At 45.9% G+C, this 17399-nt stretch overlaps 1 protein-coding gene across 6 annotated transcripts in view; it reads right to left on the reverse strand.

Annotated features, from left to right (window-relative positions):
* TSNARE1 (t-SNARE domain containing 1) overlaps positions 1-17399 on the reverse strand; it is a 491728-nt gene that overhangs the window by 434215 nt on the left and 40114 nt on the right. For 4 of the 6 annotated variants that reach the window (XM_052787739.1, XM_052787735.1, XM_052787737.1 and 1 more), the window contains one exon: positions 10490-10540. The exons of the other annotated variants lie outside the window; for them this stretch is intronic. The gene's annotated coding sequence lies outside the window, so the exon portion shown is untranslated. The remainder of the gene's footprint in view (positions 1-10489; positions 10541-17399) is intronic. 6 annotated transcript variants of the gene reach the window in all.

Here is a 17399-nt window from a genome sequence, read left to right on the forward strand (position 1 = left end):
GTGCCCTAACAACAGCTGTTCCCTACAGCTAAGAGTACAGCTGCATGGCACAGCTACAGTGGCAAGCCCAAAGACCCAAAGTCCTTCAGAAAGGTCTCAAATAGGGCTCCAGTAGGAGAAAACACCAAAGCTGTGGGCTGCCACTTCACACAGCTCTCTGCAGCTCATTCTACTAACAGACAGAGCAATGCCCAACCATGAACAATCATCTGATATCCCAAAATAGTCCTGCTGTGGGCGCTCCCACATGTAAAGGGTCAGAAAACCACCATACCCCATCTCAACAGGAAGAGCAAAATGCAGATTAAACCAATGTGAGATGATGGACATTAAGGATGGGCACCTCCACCAACATGCCCAGGTGATGAGGTTGGACCACACAGGCAACAGCCACAGCAGTACTAGAGATGCACCAAAACATGCTTGCACATAATTACACCAGTCCCAAAACAACAGCATTTCTCCCGCTTTTGGGCACTGAAACTTAAGATTACAGCTTCCAGCTTCTCCTTCCAGACACCCTAGAGGCCCATGAATTACTTTGGGCAAAGACCCAAGAAAAACAAGGCTATTGCCCAGACATCTCTACTGAGCACACAGGGAAGACCGGACAATGGTTAAGAAGCCTGCAAACTAGAAATTTGTTCAGAAAGATAAAAATCCACAGCCTTAGACCTCCCACAGGAGTTGGGTTCTTTCCTCCTCTGTATAAATTTATGTTGTGTCCAACTGCGAGGCAGCAGTGGCCAAGTTGTGGTATGTAGGCGGAAAGTTAGAGAGACAAGAAGACGGTGTTGTGTGTTGTGGCAGTCTCTGAAGGGAAGCATAAGGGGTGGACAGTCCTTTCTGGGTCATGCAGGCAATGAGCAGATGCCTGAACGCTCAACTGCGGGTGGAGGCTTCAGCTGCATGTCCAGCTCAGAGCATCTCCCTCAGCACCTCCAACCACCACACTCAGCCCGTTCTTCCTCAGCTGGAGAAGGTAAAACACCTCCGACATGGAGCCAAGCGACACCACCTTCAACACATCACGGAGGCTGAGCAAAATTAAACTTGCGGAGCATGCACCACCAATAGCCAAAAGCAAAGGAGTTCATAAAATAGAGCTTTGCCACAGACATCCAGGCAGAACAGCTGCCCTTATCCACCACTGCCAAGAGCTGCTTCCCTCACAGCGAGTGCAGGGCTGGCAAGGAGCTATAGTATTTAAAAACTGATTAAAGTTCTATGTAGTTTTTAATGTGCCTCGTCAGACTATGTGTGGTGAATGGCTAATGTAAGGGCTGCATTTCTAGGTCAGGAAAGGAGCTTCTTTGAAGGCTGGGAACCAGCAAGGCTCCCCACGGCCAACAAGCAATGGACACATGTCCATCACGAACATGGAAGAGATCAAGCAGACCAGGACATCTTTTCAACAACAGATTTTTTTCAATGCTGCAACAGTGATGCTTTCAGCTTGGCAGTAGTGAAGACACATTTAAGCACCAGTGGATGAACACACACCTGGTGAATTAACACACTATTAACAGCCCAGTTATTTCCCATAAGCTGGGCTAATCCAACAAGAAGAGCACGACGATCTGGACCTGTGGATGCAACCACAAAGGCATAAACTGAAATAGCTCTGCCTTGATCATAACCCCAATTACAAGATATCCAAGATGCTGGCTGAGGACATGCAGGCAAATGAGACTGCCAACAAGTTTAAAAATCCACTAACAGCAAGAAGATCCACAACAGCGTAAAACTCTTGCCAACTAAAAAATGAGGGAGCAGATACTCTCTAAACCTCCTGAGACTCTTTTCCTAACTCTCTCACATGCTCACTGATGTCCTTCCATAGAGGACAAGCCCTCCCAGTTTTCCATTTGAGCAGTGGGATTGAAAAGCTCATACGACTATGTGTGCTTAGAGACAAAGCAGAGACAGTAAGCAGAGGTATAGCTTACACCTCTGCTCAGGAATGAGATTAAGTGCCACCACTAAAGCTGTTACGTTATCTAAAGGTCTGCTGGACATATATATATTTAATATATTAAAATAAAGGTGTAATTACTTTAAGTCAAGAGATCTAGAGTTTTTAGACAAACACAGGGTTGGTTTTTACACCAAAGCTCAGTGTTTCCTCAGAACATCTGCAGCAAGAAACAGGATATAAAAGCCACAGAAGAACTTAATCATAAAAGACAGAAAAGTTAAGGTTAGTTTTATCCAGGTCATGACTTTTCAAAAGTTGGGATTTTGTTTGTTTTATGCTCATTAGAGGGAGATGCTACTGCAGAAAACATGGGAAAATTATAGGTGAGTTCATAGCATGGGTCTCTGCCAGTGCACTCCTCCTTGGCTAACGTTAGATACTTACAAACCCAATCACAGCATTGCCAAATCTGATTTAACTGGGTGTGACAGAGTCAGAAAGCTCCTTGCCATCAAGATTAGTTATGACATAATAGAAAGTCTATCAGCTTTCAGTCCTGTAAATATTAACTTTCAAAAGCGATTTCAAAACACACTCTTTTTTGGGGGGGGGGGGTAGAAAATTGTTTATCTTTTCAATATCATGAGTCAGCTCCTCTGATTACTACCCAACTTTTTTCTTCCCCTTGTTTTTTTATAATTAGATTACAAAATAAAATTATTAGAGTATATTGCAAATAACCCATCAGCCTATAGATTCTCCTCCCCCCACCCCCATTCCTCTTTCACCTTATGTAATTACCTGCTAATTTAGACAGTAAACTCCAATGGTTTGCTTTTAATTATGGCTACCCTATAGCAGCAGCAGAGATTACATAGCTTATTGTAAATACAGTTCTTAGAAGACAATTTGAGTTCTTTACCAGACATGTCATGCATGAGAGTTGTTGTGAGAGAAAAGAGAAATTATGCCAACTAGACCTCGTAGCCCAGCCAAGGCCACCAGCCTTTACAGCACAGATCTGGGCAAAATGCAGATCAGCCAAGGAACAGCATTTCAACTGTCGTCTTCTAAAAATTCCCCAATGCCTCGGCTCCCACATCCAGCACAGCCCAATGGGCATCCATCATGGAAATATGGCTCAAGAGCACGTGCTGGGGGTTCAGCAGAAGTATTTGGGAACCACCATTGTGCAAGAACAGGTTTTCATGTCTTGTAGAGCTTTCCAGCATTGAGCTGCTTTGTTTCACCTGCTTTCACTTCTCCTCACTGTAGACACTGGGAAGCCTCCCTGTCCTAAGAAAGCACACGTCCAAAGAAGAGCTAAAGGCAAGGGAGGGAAGCACAGGTGGAGAAGGACAGCATTTCAGCATAGCAGTCCTCAGATTTCATTAATGAAAAGAGTAGCTCTGGCCAAAGAACCAAACTGCCAGAAAGCACTCGCAGGCTGGGGGCCAACAAACCAACCAACCGCTGCACCGATGGGATGAGTGATGCTGTCCAAGACAGCCTGGCTTTATATAGTACCTTGCACACCAGCTATGGCAGCACCCTCCAAGCTTTTTTCTTCCTTCAGTGATTATTTAGGGAAGCAAACACAGAAGATAAAAAAAAGGTTTTGGGATGATACCTGAAAACGAGACATCAAGCATATGGAAAATACCCGCTTACCATAACAGCTAGTAGGGATGTCAATGCTTATAATGAATCATCTGTTGCCTTCAGCCAACTTTTCTCAACAGAAGAGGTTCAAGGAGAGCAGGTCCAAGGAATCCCATGGAGCTGAAGTCCAGAGTCCTCTCTAGACTGAAGACAGCAGTCACTAGGAACAACCCCCATAAGCCCAGTAATGTTTTATTCAGGTCACTCCCCCATGTCTAACAAAGTCCAACCCCACCAACAAGATCTAGCTGACCCTAAGAAACCGTACACTTCACTGAAACTCCATTGAGTTAACGTGTGGTTTGGGAAAGCACTTACAACACCTAGCAAAGGCCAAGAGGGACGTGAAAAGATGTGACCCAAAAGTTGCCCCAAATACCCAATGAAAGCAGCACCTCCCGACCCCATCCAGAGGGCTTTTGAGCATTTTCAAGCTCCTCACGCAAGCTCTTGTATTATAACTTATACCACATATATTATTACAAGGGTGCAACACATGGCAAATGCTTTTGGAGGTGCAACCTTATTTTTCCTATAATGAGCAAAGTAGGCATTTTTCAGACCCAGGAAAGTGTTAACACACCTGTATCCCCTCAACTCCACAGTCTGCCCCAGCTGCTTACTGCCCTTTTTTTTTTTTTTTGTTATACTTGTTGCCCTATTGCAATTGGAAGAAAAAAAAGAATTTAACACATGGTTTTCCTCGTCCAATTTAAGGGGCAGGGAAAGAATGGAAATAACACCCTTTCCCTAAACAGCACTGTAAGGCTATGCAGTTATTTAAAAATACACTGATATGCCAAATTTGCTAATCCCTAGAGAAATCAACATCCCCAGCCGCAGGTTGTTGTTTGCCAAGGGAGGTCTTCCACTTGCTTTAGTTAACTGAGCTTTGGTCGATACATGATGTTATTTTTTTATCATAAAAATGCCTACAGCGTGACAATAGGCTTGTTGTAAGCGCAGGGGAAGAAACAGACTGTTTAATGCCACTGGCAAAAGCTTAATGGGAAAGCACAGACATTTTAAATTACTTTTTAATCACTTCTAGATATTTTCCCCCAAAATTGTAACTACTTACTGAACAACTGCACCTTGTTGAGAAGCAACAACGCTGGCGGGCACAGACAATATTTTGCATTTGGCAAAGATGCTTTGATCGCAATGAGGGCTTCAGAATATTATTCACATGCAACAGCACTGAAGTTGAGCCTTTTCAGCTCTCTGTTTGCAGGTTTTCTTTATTTCTTTCTGGTTTGGTTTTTTTTTTCTGTTTCTTTTCAAAAAATGAAGGATTTATTTATTCTGCTTCCCAGCTGCTCTCTCAAAACAGACAGAGCACATTTTTTTTCTAACTCAAAATATACTACTAACTCAAAAGTTTCCAAGACAAGATCCTTCCCAGCTGGTCAGCTTGAGCCAGAGCAGATCATCTCAGGCAATTATACTGTTGAAGAGACAAGGACTGATGACATGAGCCAACCTGCAGAACAGCAAACATTGATTCAAGCCATCTTCAAATGCAGAAATGCTCTCCCTCAATGACAGGCACCATACCATTGCCTCTCCTCTTCATTATCACGGCCCTGCGTGATTTTGTGAACTCTCCTTCCCTGCTATAGGTTGTACCTGGCTGGAAGATGAGGGTGGGAAGAGGAGTTAAGTTGGCAAGTCACCAAGAATTTCAAGGTTTCACCACCATTTCAAATTTCATAGAAAAATTGTCATTTTAGAAGAGAGTGATGCCCTTTCCCTTGGAATTAGTATAACAACAGATTTGGATAGTGCCACAGGGTTTCCTTGTCTTTCTGTTTGATGCTGGGTCAGTATTTTGGGGGTTCTGGAGGCCGTTCCTGGGCAATCACTGCCTGTCTCCCTTTGCTCTGTAGCTGCCAACAAAATCCTCTTCCAAACTACACACAATTCCTCCTTGTGATCCACATCCCTCAGAGCACCTGCTCTAACACCACCCCTTACACAGTATCTCCATCCTTACATACTGCGAGAGGAGAGAAAGAAGAGGAAAGATCCCCACCATGGCTCCATAAAATAACCTTGAATTTGCAGCAAGTAGCCTGGAGAGCTGCCACACAATTCAGCTAAAAAATAAATACATTCGGCTTTTTGGATCTCTAAATGCAGAAGTAACTCACATCAGCTTCTTCCGCGCTGCTTAGGAAAAAAAAGGGACATCTGGATCTGCCTCTTTTGCAGAAACCTTGCACAATGCTCAACGCACCAGCTGTAGAAATGCTGGCTGCTGTCCCAAACCAGCACAGAAACCTGCCCATGTGTGGAGGAGGTGTTTTTAAAACACACAAAAAAATTCCAGAGCTGGCAATGGGGAGAGAAGAGAAAAGTTGTAAGGCCCAGGGATACAGATAATTCAAAATACACTGATGTGCACTGAAAAACTTTGGCTGCAGCCTCCAAGTCTGGCCTGACACAAGACAGATTCATTGGCAGCTCACTCCAGAAATTAAGGTGGTTGCACAGATGTCTTCGCTTTTAAGACAAGGAGGCACCCGCTCTTGACTGTGGAGCCTGAGTTTCTGGAAATTCCAGGTCAAAAGAGAAGAAAAAAAAAACAAACAACCCTTCACTTCTTCAAATAAATAAATACAGAAATAAATAAAGCTAAATCATCAACTCTTCCATAGCATCCCAACCTGAAGTTGGTAGCCATTTGACAGAGGGAGGTCAAGGACAGTCTCATCTTTCCCCCGTCCCACTTGAGCTGCAAAAGAGGACATTGACAGGCTGGAAAACAGGTGATGGCAGCAGCCACCAGCAGACTTATGATGCCACAGAAGGATAAGAATTGGGCACAACATTGGATTTCCATAGTTAATGCATTTTCAGGTACCAGTGCTTGGTCCAAACACCTGAACAGCACAGGAAAGCTCTCATCAATCCCTTAAAAGGCAGTGGAGATCAAGCTCATTTTTAAAGTTGACAAACATCCAGGAGCTGTCCTTAGCAATAGCTACTGCAATAACTATAAGTTCACTTCCCTGTATTCCCCCACATCTCAAAAAAAAAAAGATAAATCCTTCCTTAACACCCAGGTTTTCCCCATCTGAGGAGCACACCCAAAACACAAGAAACTTTTTCCAATGCGGTGCGTGAGACACCTCCCGCGGCCAGATAGCAACACTCGCATCCAAGCATGGAAAGCTTTCCCTCTAGTTGCATGTTCTGCTCTGCCAAAGCCAAACCACATTGCCAACGTGGGAGAACACCTCCCTACTTCTTCGGGGAAGACTGGGGAATTTGTGCAGATTCTGGGTTACTTGGAGGCAGCGTTTCTCATGAAAGACAACCGAGGAAGCTCAGAGCGGCAACGCTCTTCAATCTCTTTCAACGCTAAAGGGATTAGGGTGACGGCCCACTGAATCAGCAAGCCCAATGCACCACATCAACATGCTTTTACCCACGGTTGTCACTTTGAGGAGAGTTTGCTACAAAAAAGACACGGCAGTTATCTCGTTCGCTTGCAGGAATGCAAGCGCTGGGATGCAGGGAAAAAGCAGCAAGACGGGAGCCGCAGGCTTTGCGGAGGCGAAGCCAGCCCTGCTTACTGAGCAGGGACCACCACATGGGTGAAATCTGGCCAGAAACCACCCCAGTGCTGAAACGTTGTCCAAGAAACCGGCTTGAAAAAAAACCAGAAAATATGCTAACAGCCTGGCGACGCTGCCCATTGCTCTAAGGTGGGTGGTGTACGGAATGCTAAACATCAGGACATCCAGACAAAGGCAGGCGTGGGTAGGTACCAGATTAACCCACCACCCAGGGAGAAGCTTTTTTGGGTCACCGCACCGTTCACATCACATGCTGACAGCTGGGACAGCCACACAAGGGTGTTGCATAATGGCTCCTTTTGCCTTCCATACACACTTGACAGCATCCCACAGAGCAACGCCACAGCCGGGAACCACATGTGGAATGAGGATACAGAGCAGCACGCTAGGAGAGGAGCAACAGCAACCCAAGTCCACCAGCGAGTCCACGTCACTAGCTCTGAGCCCTTGTATGTGCCCTTGGACAAACAACATCCCTAATTCCTTAGCACCCCTAGAGACAAAAAGGGTATCCACATGGAAAACAGTATTTGTGAGGCTCAACAGCAACACTTGCAAAGATCAGGACAGGGATAATGAGAAAATGCAACAAGATCTAGCAGGGACCTGGGCACAATAACGGCATCAACACGTGGATGTTACATCTCCATTTGCTTTAGCAAAGGTATCTCTTATATATAGTTGTGTGCATGCATATGTATTTTTATGCACCGATAAAAACACAATTTTGCCAATCACCATGCCTCTACCTGAAAGCACAAATGACCAGTCAGAGACAAGAAGAAAGAAAACCACTTGGTCACACAAGAAAAGTTCGAGCACTGAAGCTGATGCTTACTGCTCCCAGCTGGACACGAATCCATGCAGAGTCTTAGCCTCAGTCAACCTCTTACTTGCATTGCCTGAATGGCTGAAGCATGGGTCAGGCCAGTTGAACAACATCCCCAGGGAGAACCTGCTGGTGTACTTAGCATAGAGTGGCCTCTCCGGACCTCAGCAGCCTCTGGCAAACACTTGGCCACGTGGATGAAGCAGGCTGGGGCCAGGGAGCATGCTGTGCTTGCACCCTGTACAACCCTTCCAGCAAATGTGCCTTCACCAGCACTCGCTTGGCGCAGATCAAGGAGCTAAAAACAACTCCGCTGCCTTGACTTTAAGGGTATCACGAGGTGAAAAACAGCAAATCCAAACAGGAAGAGATATGGCCTCTCTGCTGCAAGAGATGTCCTTGTGTAGCTTCGCTCCCAAAGGACCAACGTGTAGCTACCCAACAGCAAGGCTTTCAAGAGCATCCCATACCCAACCTGCAGCTGGGGTCACCCTCCCCAAACAGCTCCCACCCACTTTCCTCATCATACAGCAAGTACATGGGCAGAGCAACACACCCACGGCACACACAGAGTGGGGAGAGGGCGATCAACAAGTGCTGAAGAGCACAAAGACACCACAGAAACAGTTACGAAGTTGGACAGGTCAACAAATCAACGGGGGCCAACACACTGTCAACGCAGCGAGGGACCATCACGACAGCCGGTGGGAGATAAATATCTTGACCCTGGCTTGGCTGACACCATCAACACATCTCTCAAAGCGCGAAGGGCCTTTCACATTCATCACATTTGGTGTTCTTCATAATTCACACCACCAAACAACACCCTGCACCAGGCTTGTGACTCCAGGTCCAGCAACAGCAAGACGGGTCAGAGATACAGAGATGCCACAACAGTTATTTCCCCCCTCACTGCTAAAACAATTTGCCCCACCACCGGGTAGACTACAGCTTTCTAACCCATTGGTCTAGGCCATGTTCCCATGCAGCCGGTCCTTTCTGCCACACAGAAGAAAGTGCACATCAAAGCAAGAGAGGGAAAGGGAAAGCTATAAAGCTGAGAAAAGACGCCTTCAGCAAAATTTGTTTTAAGGCACGACTAACTTGTACTGAAAGCCAAATCCTCTAGTTTTCAGCCCAGATCCTTGTAGGAGGACAATTTATGTTATCTCTCTCCAGCCAAACGTGATGCTGAGGGACTATTCAGACAGCAGTAGGAGCACTAATGCTCTTTACTCAGTACTGCTGCAAGGAGATCCAGGGGCAATAAGCACTGATATTTAGGGAAACATCATCCGTATCAAAAGGGGCACCCGTCCCACTGATTCAGCGCCAGTGCTGCCGCAGGTAACATGAAAATTACTCAAAGCTCTGCTCTCTCCCCATACAGAATCCTTGCAGGTGATGAATCAGAGTTGCTGTCTCAAGGGACACCATGGAGGAGTCTTGTAAACCCACAGCAGCACCCTACACCTCCAAGTGGGGGTAAACCAGATGGGAGGGAGAACAAAAGAATAGTCCCAGGAAAAGCCAAGGGAGCTTGGCTTCGGCTGTCCCAACCAAGAATGGAGCTGCAGTATGTGAACACGCTGCTGGAGCAGTCAGCAAGTCCCCTGGCAGCAGACCAGTGAGCATCCAAGGGATGCATGCACATCCCACCAGCATGGCATGGAACCAGCACTCCCCTGCTTGCCTTTCACACTGCACAGGAGACCAACAAGGCTTTGCTCACCCTGGCAAGAGTTTCCAAGATGAGGAACATGAAGTTAAACCCTAAGACCTATAGAACAATATGGTTCTTGGTGACTTCAGGGAATTTGCGGATTTGGGGACAGACGTTTTAGCAGGGCATGTAGTGATAGGACAAGGGGTAATGGTTTTAAACTAAAAGAGGGTAGATTCAGATTAAACATAAGGAAGAAATTTTTTTACAATGAGGGTGGTGAAACACTGGAACAGGTTGCCCAGAGATCTTGTGGGCGATGCCCCATCCCTGGAAACATTCAAGGTCAGGTTGGACGGAGCTCTGAGCAACCTGATCTAGTTGAAGATGTCCCTGCTCATCGCAGGGGGGCTGGGCGAGATGACCTTTAAAGGTCCCTTCCAACCCAAACTGTTCTATGATTCTAATTCTGCATCGCATTTTTAAGCGCCCGTGTTTCAAAAAGCTGCCATTCTCCATATTTCATTTTTTTCTGTACATAGCTAGCTCTGGAGATCAAAGACAGGAAACCATCAAAAGACCAGCACAATGACAACATGGGGAGAACATGAAAATATCGCTAAAGCTCTGAGACAGGGACTCCCTCCCCAGCCTCACCATCAAAACTTTCATAAACCAGCTCTCCCTTTTTGCAACTGAGTCCAAAAGAGGGTGAAGCTTCTATAAACAAAAGCCAGGAAAAAAACATTTCTCAAGGGCAAAATTTTATTTGCATCTCCCCGAGCCCCATCCTTCCACGTGCAGGTGACCCTCTCCTGCAGAGATGCTCTTACCAATTGCTTCCTAAGTCCTGTTCCCTTGGTCACACAAGACTTTCTTTTAATCTGGAAGAAAAAGCAAGACAAATGATTAGTACTGGGAAGAAAACTATTTCGCTGTCATGGCTAAGGACACAGACACCATCAGTGCCATGAGCTCTGGGGTCCAGCAACAACCTGCAGCCTCTGAGCTGCGCTGTACAAACAGGTACAAAAGCAAGCGTTGAATCCTCAAAATATCACTGCTGAGTATGGGAACAGCTCCTCCTTTTGAAAAGAAAGGGGATATAAACCTCTAAAACTGCTAAAGGGTTTTAAGATTTCCAGATTAGCAAAGGTGCAGAAGTAGAGGGTTATAATCAGTTGCAAGATAACTGCAAAAAATAACTAATTAGAACCTGCAATGGGAAAGGGGAATCACTTACTTAACTGTCCTGTCTTCCTTAAGGTCCTGAACCTGCTGTGGGAGGAACACTCTGGCCACAATCCAGTCAAGCATTTCAGTTTACGTCAAATTTGAGAGAACATGGAAAGCCTTGCTGAATCAAGATGTTTGCATTTCTCACCAGCAGGTTGTTTCTCTCTCATGCTTGCTTGCACACACGTACACACACCCCTACCTTGCAAGAACTTCCATTTTCAGCTTTTATTCTAAGGACCTTCCCTCTACAAACAACACCTCTTGGCTATAAAAGCACCCAATTCTCCTGCAAGGAAAAAGTGCTGGTGTAACCCCAAGAGACAGGTCCTACATTTGCCCAGCACCGGGCAGCTTTCAGGATGCAACCCAGAGCTGCACCCACAAGGTGTATCGTTTTACCCGCAGACACTCAGATGGTGCAAGATGAGCATTAGCCAGATAAATTGTAGATTCCTTAATGTATCCATCTACCTTGCAATGGCTATTAAGTATGCAGTATTTCCTAATTTTCTCCATTACAAAGAAATGCAGTGTCCATTCATCCGTCTGTTATCACAAAAGGCCTTTTAATTAAAGCACCTACTTGCTTTGTTCAATTAACGCCAACGAGGATGCCCTTCTTCACACACTGCGTTTAGTTCCTATACTGCTCTGGTCACTGTATGCTGAATACAACAGTATTTTTAAGGCTTTAATAAACACTTCCTATATAAATGCTATATACTTCCTATATGCATGCTCTATATACAAAGCTCTCTAAAAAAAATGGATGCAATTTCCCCAGACAGAAAAATTCAGAGATAAAATTGCAGCAATGATTTGTATCTGCCCGGAGCAGCAATCCCAGCCTTCGGTGACCTCTGTGCAAACATACCAAGCCAATTACACACTGTGACAGCAGACTTTCCCCTCCTGTATCAGCAGCTTCTTGTTGCTGGCTGCGAGAAACTTCAAAAGGTAGCTCAACAAATGTATGTGTTACCAAGCGCTTCAGGCTAGGGACAACCACCCTAGAGGTTTAATCAAGATTTGGATCAAATTGTGTGAGGTGTTTTGTAAACATTGATCTTATTGAGTTGTTACAGCTCGAGGATGTAATTCCCAACTACCTGCCCATTTAACCTATGAAAATCACCATCAGGCAACTCAGCTCAATCCTCCCGCTCCATCCCCTCCTGTTTACCATAGTCTTCATGAGCAGATGAGTGGTAATCCACCTCATCCTTCAGCGTCCTACACCTGGGACATCCCTAACAGCACTCTCATGTCCTCTTGGCAAGGTAAAACTATCCCATGGGGCAAATGGAAACTTTTAAAAAGCCTCCAACCATAGCTAGCAGCTGACAGAAGAAGTGTTATCAGCTTCTTAGATATTAACAGGTAGGACAAGGTGATGTGCAGTCTGCCAGTTTGCCTTGTATTGCCTAGGACATCCTAGTTCCAACTTCTTGTTGAGCAACATCATCACTGCTCTGGTTATAAGGAAGCTTTTTCTGCTGGGCATACCAAAGCACCCATCCTTCACCCCCTTTCTTTAGGAAGGAAAACAAGCAGCAGAGGCTGAGCGCTGGGAATTTGTGACTTCAGCTGCCAGGAAAAGAAATTTAGGAAGAGTATGATGAAGAGCACGTAAGAGACCCCCGGCCTTCTGAATCTTAACATCAGCAAGAGATGCACTTAGGTCTGGATTTCAACCATCACATGCTCACCATCCCCGTTTACTGCAGGAAATTGCTAAGAGCAGCTAAAACCCAGGTGATTCTCCATCAGGAGAAATAAATACAGGAGCATGCACTTAAGAGAGCCTGAAGCCTCACACTAGCTCTCCCAAGCAACAAGATCCAAAAATCAGCTCATCCTACCAGTGCCCACAAGGGCACAATAATTCCAGATCCCATCTGCTACCCAAAACAGTAAGCTATCCCCTCCTCCTGAGATGTTTACAGGGGGGAAACCACCTCAACCACACAGCTCACCAGTCACCCAGGTGCTCTGAGTCTTCTCCAATCTGCTCCACCTACACTTGCGCGTACAAAACAAACCCCAGGGCAGCTGTGTTTTTCCCCAGCAGAGCAAAACAGCAGACTTGGAGAGGGGAGATCCATATGGAAAGCAAACGTTGTGAAAAGCATCCCGCTGTTCAGGCAGGATGAGCGAGCCCAAGAGCAATGTCAGCCGTTCGTGGTGATGGCCAAAGATTGGGAACAGGAAACCTGGTGCAGGAGATGACAGACGGAAACATGTTAAGATTCAACAAGAAAGGCAGGGAGGCTGGAAGAACCACACACCAAAGCTTAAGATGGCAGGAGGAAGAGCAACTCTAATGAGGCCAAAGTCGCAACGGATTCAACCCCTAGATCCTGATACACACTGTGATGACAACATCATGGCAATCCATCCAGGGCTTCCAGGGGATGTACTCCATCATCTGCTTGGAACTGGGATGGAGACATCCTTTTCTAAAACCCGGAGCAAATGCACCTACTTAAGTATTATACTTTGGGCTTCCTCCCACCCCCTTTTTTTTTCTTCTTTGTCTGAAGCATTCAGCCACAAAACGAAACGATTTCTGCCTGCACTGACAGAGGAAATGCTACTGACTGTTTAGGTGAGATTCATTTCAGGATTGTGGCCAGACCGAGGAAATTGGTGGAAGAAATCCTTCATAGTTGGATAATGAGGTTGCAGTTTTATGAGTAATTCTCCTGAGTTATGTGCCCAGCACCTTGGGTGTGGGCGACACGTTCATTCCTTCCCTCCCTTTTTGAATGGAAAATGCCATCCAAGCACACAAACACAGTATTTATTAAAAAAACAAAAAAAACAAAAAAAACCCAACAAAACCATGAGGTGGAGGCACAGATCTCCTCTCACTTGTACAGTGTCCAATACAGCTGCTATCTAGAGGAGTTTGCCTAGTGGGTTCTCCAGGAACGTCCCCAAGCTGCAACACAACCCATGCCTGTCAGATATATACCATCCCCTCAAAACCTAAATAGCCTCGGGGGTGGAAACCAGGACAGTGCCAAGACAAATCAACAGTCAAAGACACTGCCCTGTACACCTGTATTACTAACAACATTTTTGATGTGGAGAGACCAACCCAGGCTTCCTCACTCCAACGTTCACATCCTCGCTCCCGGGCCACCTTGTGTCTTCGTGCACGGTCCTACACGCACTACAGGGACCAACTGCCCGTACCGATGCCACGTTCCTCCCAGCTTGATATGATGTAAGCGGATTGCAACCAGCTCCCCATTTTGAGCAAGCAAAGGAGGTTACCTGAAGTTTTAACGCTGTCAAAGCTCAGTTGCGTGGAAACCGGAGGGGAGGAAGAGGAGCCCTTTTCTGAAGAAGTCTCTGCTCCATCTGGACCCATCACCTTCCATTACTCAACTGCCTTTCTGGGAATTCTCCGTGCCTTCCCCTATACCATGCCCAGGCACTAGACATGAAAACAGCTTACGACAGTTCCTGCTGGCATGACATCGACTTTGTTTCTCCTGGAGGATGAATTAGCAGATGGGACCAGTGGAAGATGGCTGAGCTAGAGAGCTGGACAACTGGAGTCTTTCCAATCCAGTAACTACAGTCCAAAAGACTGAGGATGCAAAGATCCTTCAGGGTCAGAACCTCTTTCCTAGGGGTAGGAACCGGGTCAAGGAAGATATGCAGGTGGTTACTGACAGGCTGTGCAAGCTAACTTATGTCTGCATAGTTGGTTTTACTGTTCCCCAAATTCCTGCTTTGCTTGCTTATTCCCCAGTCAACCCACTGTATCATTCCAGCAAAATAACCACAATACCGAAGAGCTTTTGAAATTAATATGATGGGCTCGCAAGCATCTTCCGTCATGCAGAACTAAAATTAAAATGTACACCCGGCCTCGCCTCACTCCCTGAAATTCATCATGCGGAAACTTCCCTGCAACACGTCAAGAGACTCCTGACAGCTGAAAGAGCTAATGGGAAGCTGCATTTGCAGCAGCAAGAGCATCACTGTGCTGCTAAAAGACTTCAAAGCAGGGTTCCAGCTCCACCACAATGCCTGTTCCAGCAGACCAGCTGCTGCTTGAGACACAAGAAGGCTGCCTTTAGACCACTGTTTCCTCCGTACACATGGACAATAGTCATCCTCCAATACAAATGGACATGGGAGGACCAGAAGATGACTGGTTTTCTGGTATTTTGGAGCAGCAAAAGGCAACGAGTGTTTTCTCAGAAACCATTGCTGAAGGTCTCATGCACGTTCTGGCTTTGCCACGACACTGACACAAGAGAAGTAAAACTAGAAGCCAGGAGAAAACTGAAACGACCTTAGTAAAATACCTAAGGAGCAGATGGAAGCAAATACAGAGTTCGAGGGCTGCAACACCATGACATGTCACAGGGTTGGGCATCCCTAAGTAGAAAGAGCTTCTGCGAACCATCTGTGAATGCATCTCCACCCACCATGCACATCAGCTGCTTACCCTACAGAGAGGTTTCAGGCAAAGCTGTAATGCTGCACTACCAGACCAGAGTAAAACCCTGATAACGATGCTACACCTGGCCTTAGGAGTCTGCAACTCCAGCTGAGATGAGCAGCTCTGTAAGAGAAAGCATCGGGACAGATGCTGACCCACAGCCCTCAAGGCAGTCAGTGCCCCGTTGTGAAAACCCTGTTCAACAGCCAGGCACCAATATGGCAAGCCAAGTCGCTTCCAACGTCTTGCTGCAAACCCCACCAGATATTTTTTTTTTTTTTCAAATTACCTCCCTCATGCGCATGGTTGACAATCCCTTCATGGTTCCTCACACTATCAGGACCACAGCAAGAAAACTGACACCATCTCAGACACCTTCTGGCTCAGCAAACACAACTGCCTGCACTTGATGCATATTTTGGGGTTGAAATTGAGATGCAAACTGCTGCTAAAATAACCGCCACGGAGGAGTGGTTGCTTTTTCTCTTGAAATACGGAGACACTTTCCATTTCTTCCCTCCCTGTCCCTTGACTGATTTTAGCAGCCTATAGAAGGAAATAGGAATTGCGTGACTCAGAGGGAGAGTCCTCTTCTACCCATCACAGAAACACACACATGCACCCAAGTAGCTGGGTGAGACACTGTCTTCTGTTCCAGGCCACCGGTCTCACACTAACCACCACCGGCACAGCTCTGCAACGTGCCCATGAGAAAACACAGACAAGAAGCAGCAACAGTACTAAGAACCAGAAGCTAAAATTGCAGGACTGCCCCAGCTGTGATGAACAGAAGGAGGTTTCCTCTGTTCCACCGCAGCATCCAAGGAGCCACCGAGCCAAACATGAAGGTCCTCATCCCACGCACAGAGGAGGTCAGAGGAGGAGAAATCTGTAATTTGCTGCATGGAAGAGGCTGCACGGCATCAGGTCAGAAGGATCAACATGGTCAAGGGATAAAAAACTACGCCTAGGAACAAAGTGAAGGCAACATCCCTTAGTGATGCCTGCAATATCTCATATACTATGCTAGCTTGCCTGCTTCACAACCTTTAAACTTTTGGAACACATCTCCAGGAAAAGTTATAATTTACTGGTATATATTTTCCACTGCCTCCATTTTTACTGCATTTTTATTGTGGTGCCCAAATACCCAATTGTTGAAAAAGTAGAGTGGGGATTGGTAATGCACATGCACAGAAGCACCAGGGGAAGATACTTCCTCTGATGCAGGAAGACAGATCTGTAAACAGCTTCTTGCTCTGCAACAAAAGTCCTACCACAGCAGCAAAGCCAGGTGTCAGAATGTGACCCCTGCAAAACTGCAAAATTCACTTGATGGTGTAGAGATATTCCAGCCCCCCCCAGCACATTTCCAGCACTGGCTGTTTTCTCAGTTACCATTCCTCCTTACCCCTAATACAGCCGACAGCAACACGTGTAGGAACTGGAGAGTCGGCACAGGGGAAGACAACTCTCAAAGACATAAAGGCATCAGTGCATTTCAGCAAGGCCTTTAGAGTCAGTTATCTGATGCTTTCGACTCCACTGATGGCATTTATGAATTTAAAAATGCATATAAGTCTTCAACATCCTCTCCCAGTCGCTCTCTTTAGGATGCAAATGCAATTTAACACAATTAGGCAGGACAGAAAGCCCAGACCTTTTTACAGGATCAACTGCATTCCAGTTGCTGGGCAAGATAAAGAGACACCAGTTCAACAGGCAGGCTGGACAAAAGCACGTTACCACCTCTGGATGGTTTTCACATCAGCACGGGGATTTGCAAGGAGGAACAGCACTTTCCCAAAAGGCATCGAGCCCTGCTACAGTTCTACATGTAGAAAGGAATAAAAAAAAAACTAACAAAAAAACCAACATCAAGTAATCCTAGATTTGTTAGTCAGAAAAGGTTTCATTTAGAGGGGAAAAAAAAAAAAAAAAAAAAGGAAAAACCCAAAACTCTAAAAAAGGTGCCAGGGCACATGGCTCCATTTGCAGATGTGTTATCTGAAATTCTCAACATTGGGGAAGAAAAGAGA

This window comes from Harpia harpyja, chromosome 5, assembly GCF_026419915.1.
Source record: "Harpia harpyja isolate bHarHar1 chromosome 5, bHarHar1 primary haplotype, whole genome shotgun sequence".
In the NCBI taxonomy this organism is placed as follows: domain Eukaryota; kingdom Metazoa; phylum Chordata; class Aves; order Accipitriformes; family Accipitridae; genus Harpia; species Harpia harpyja.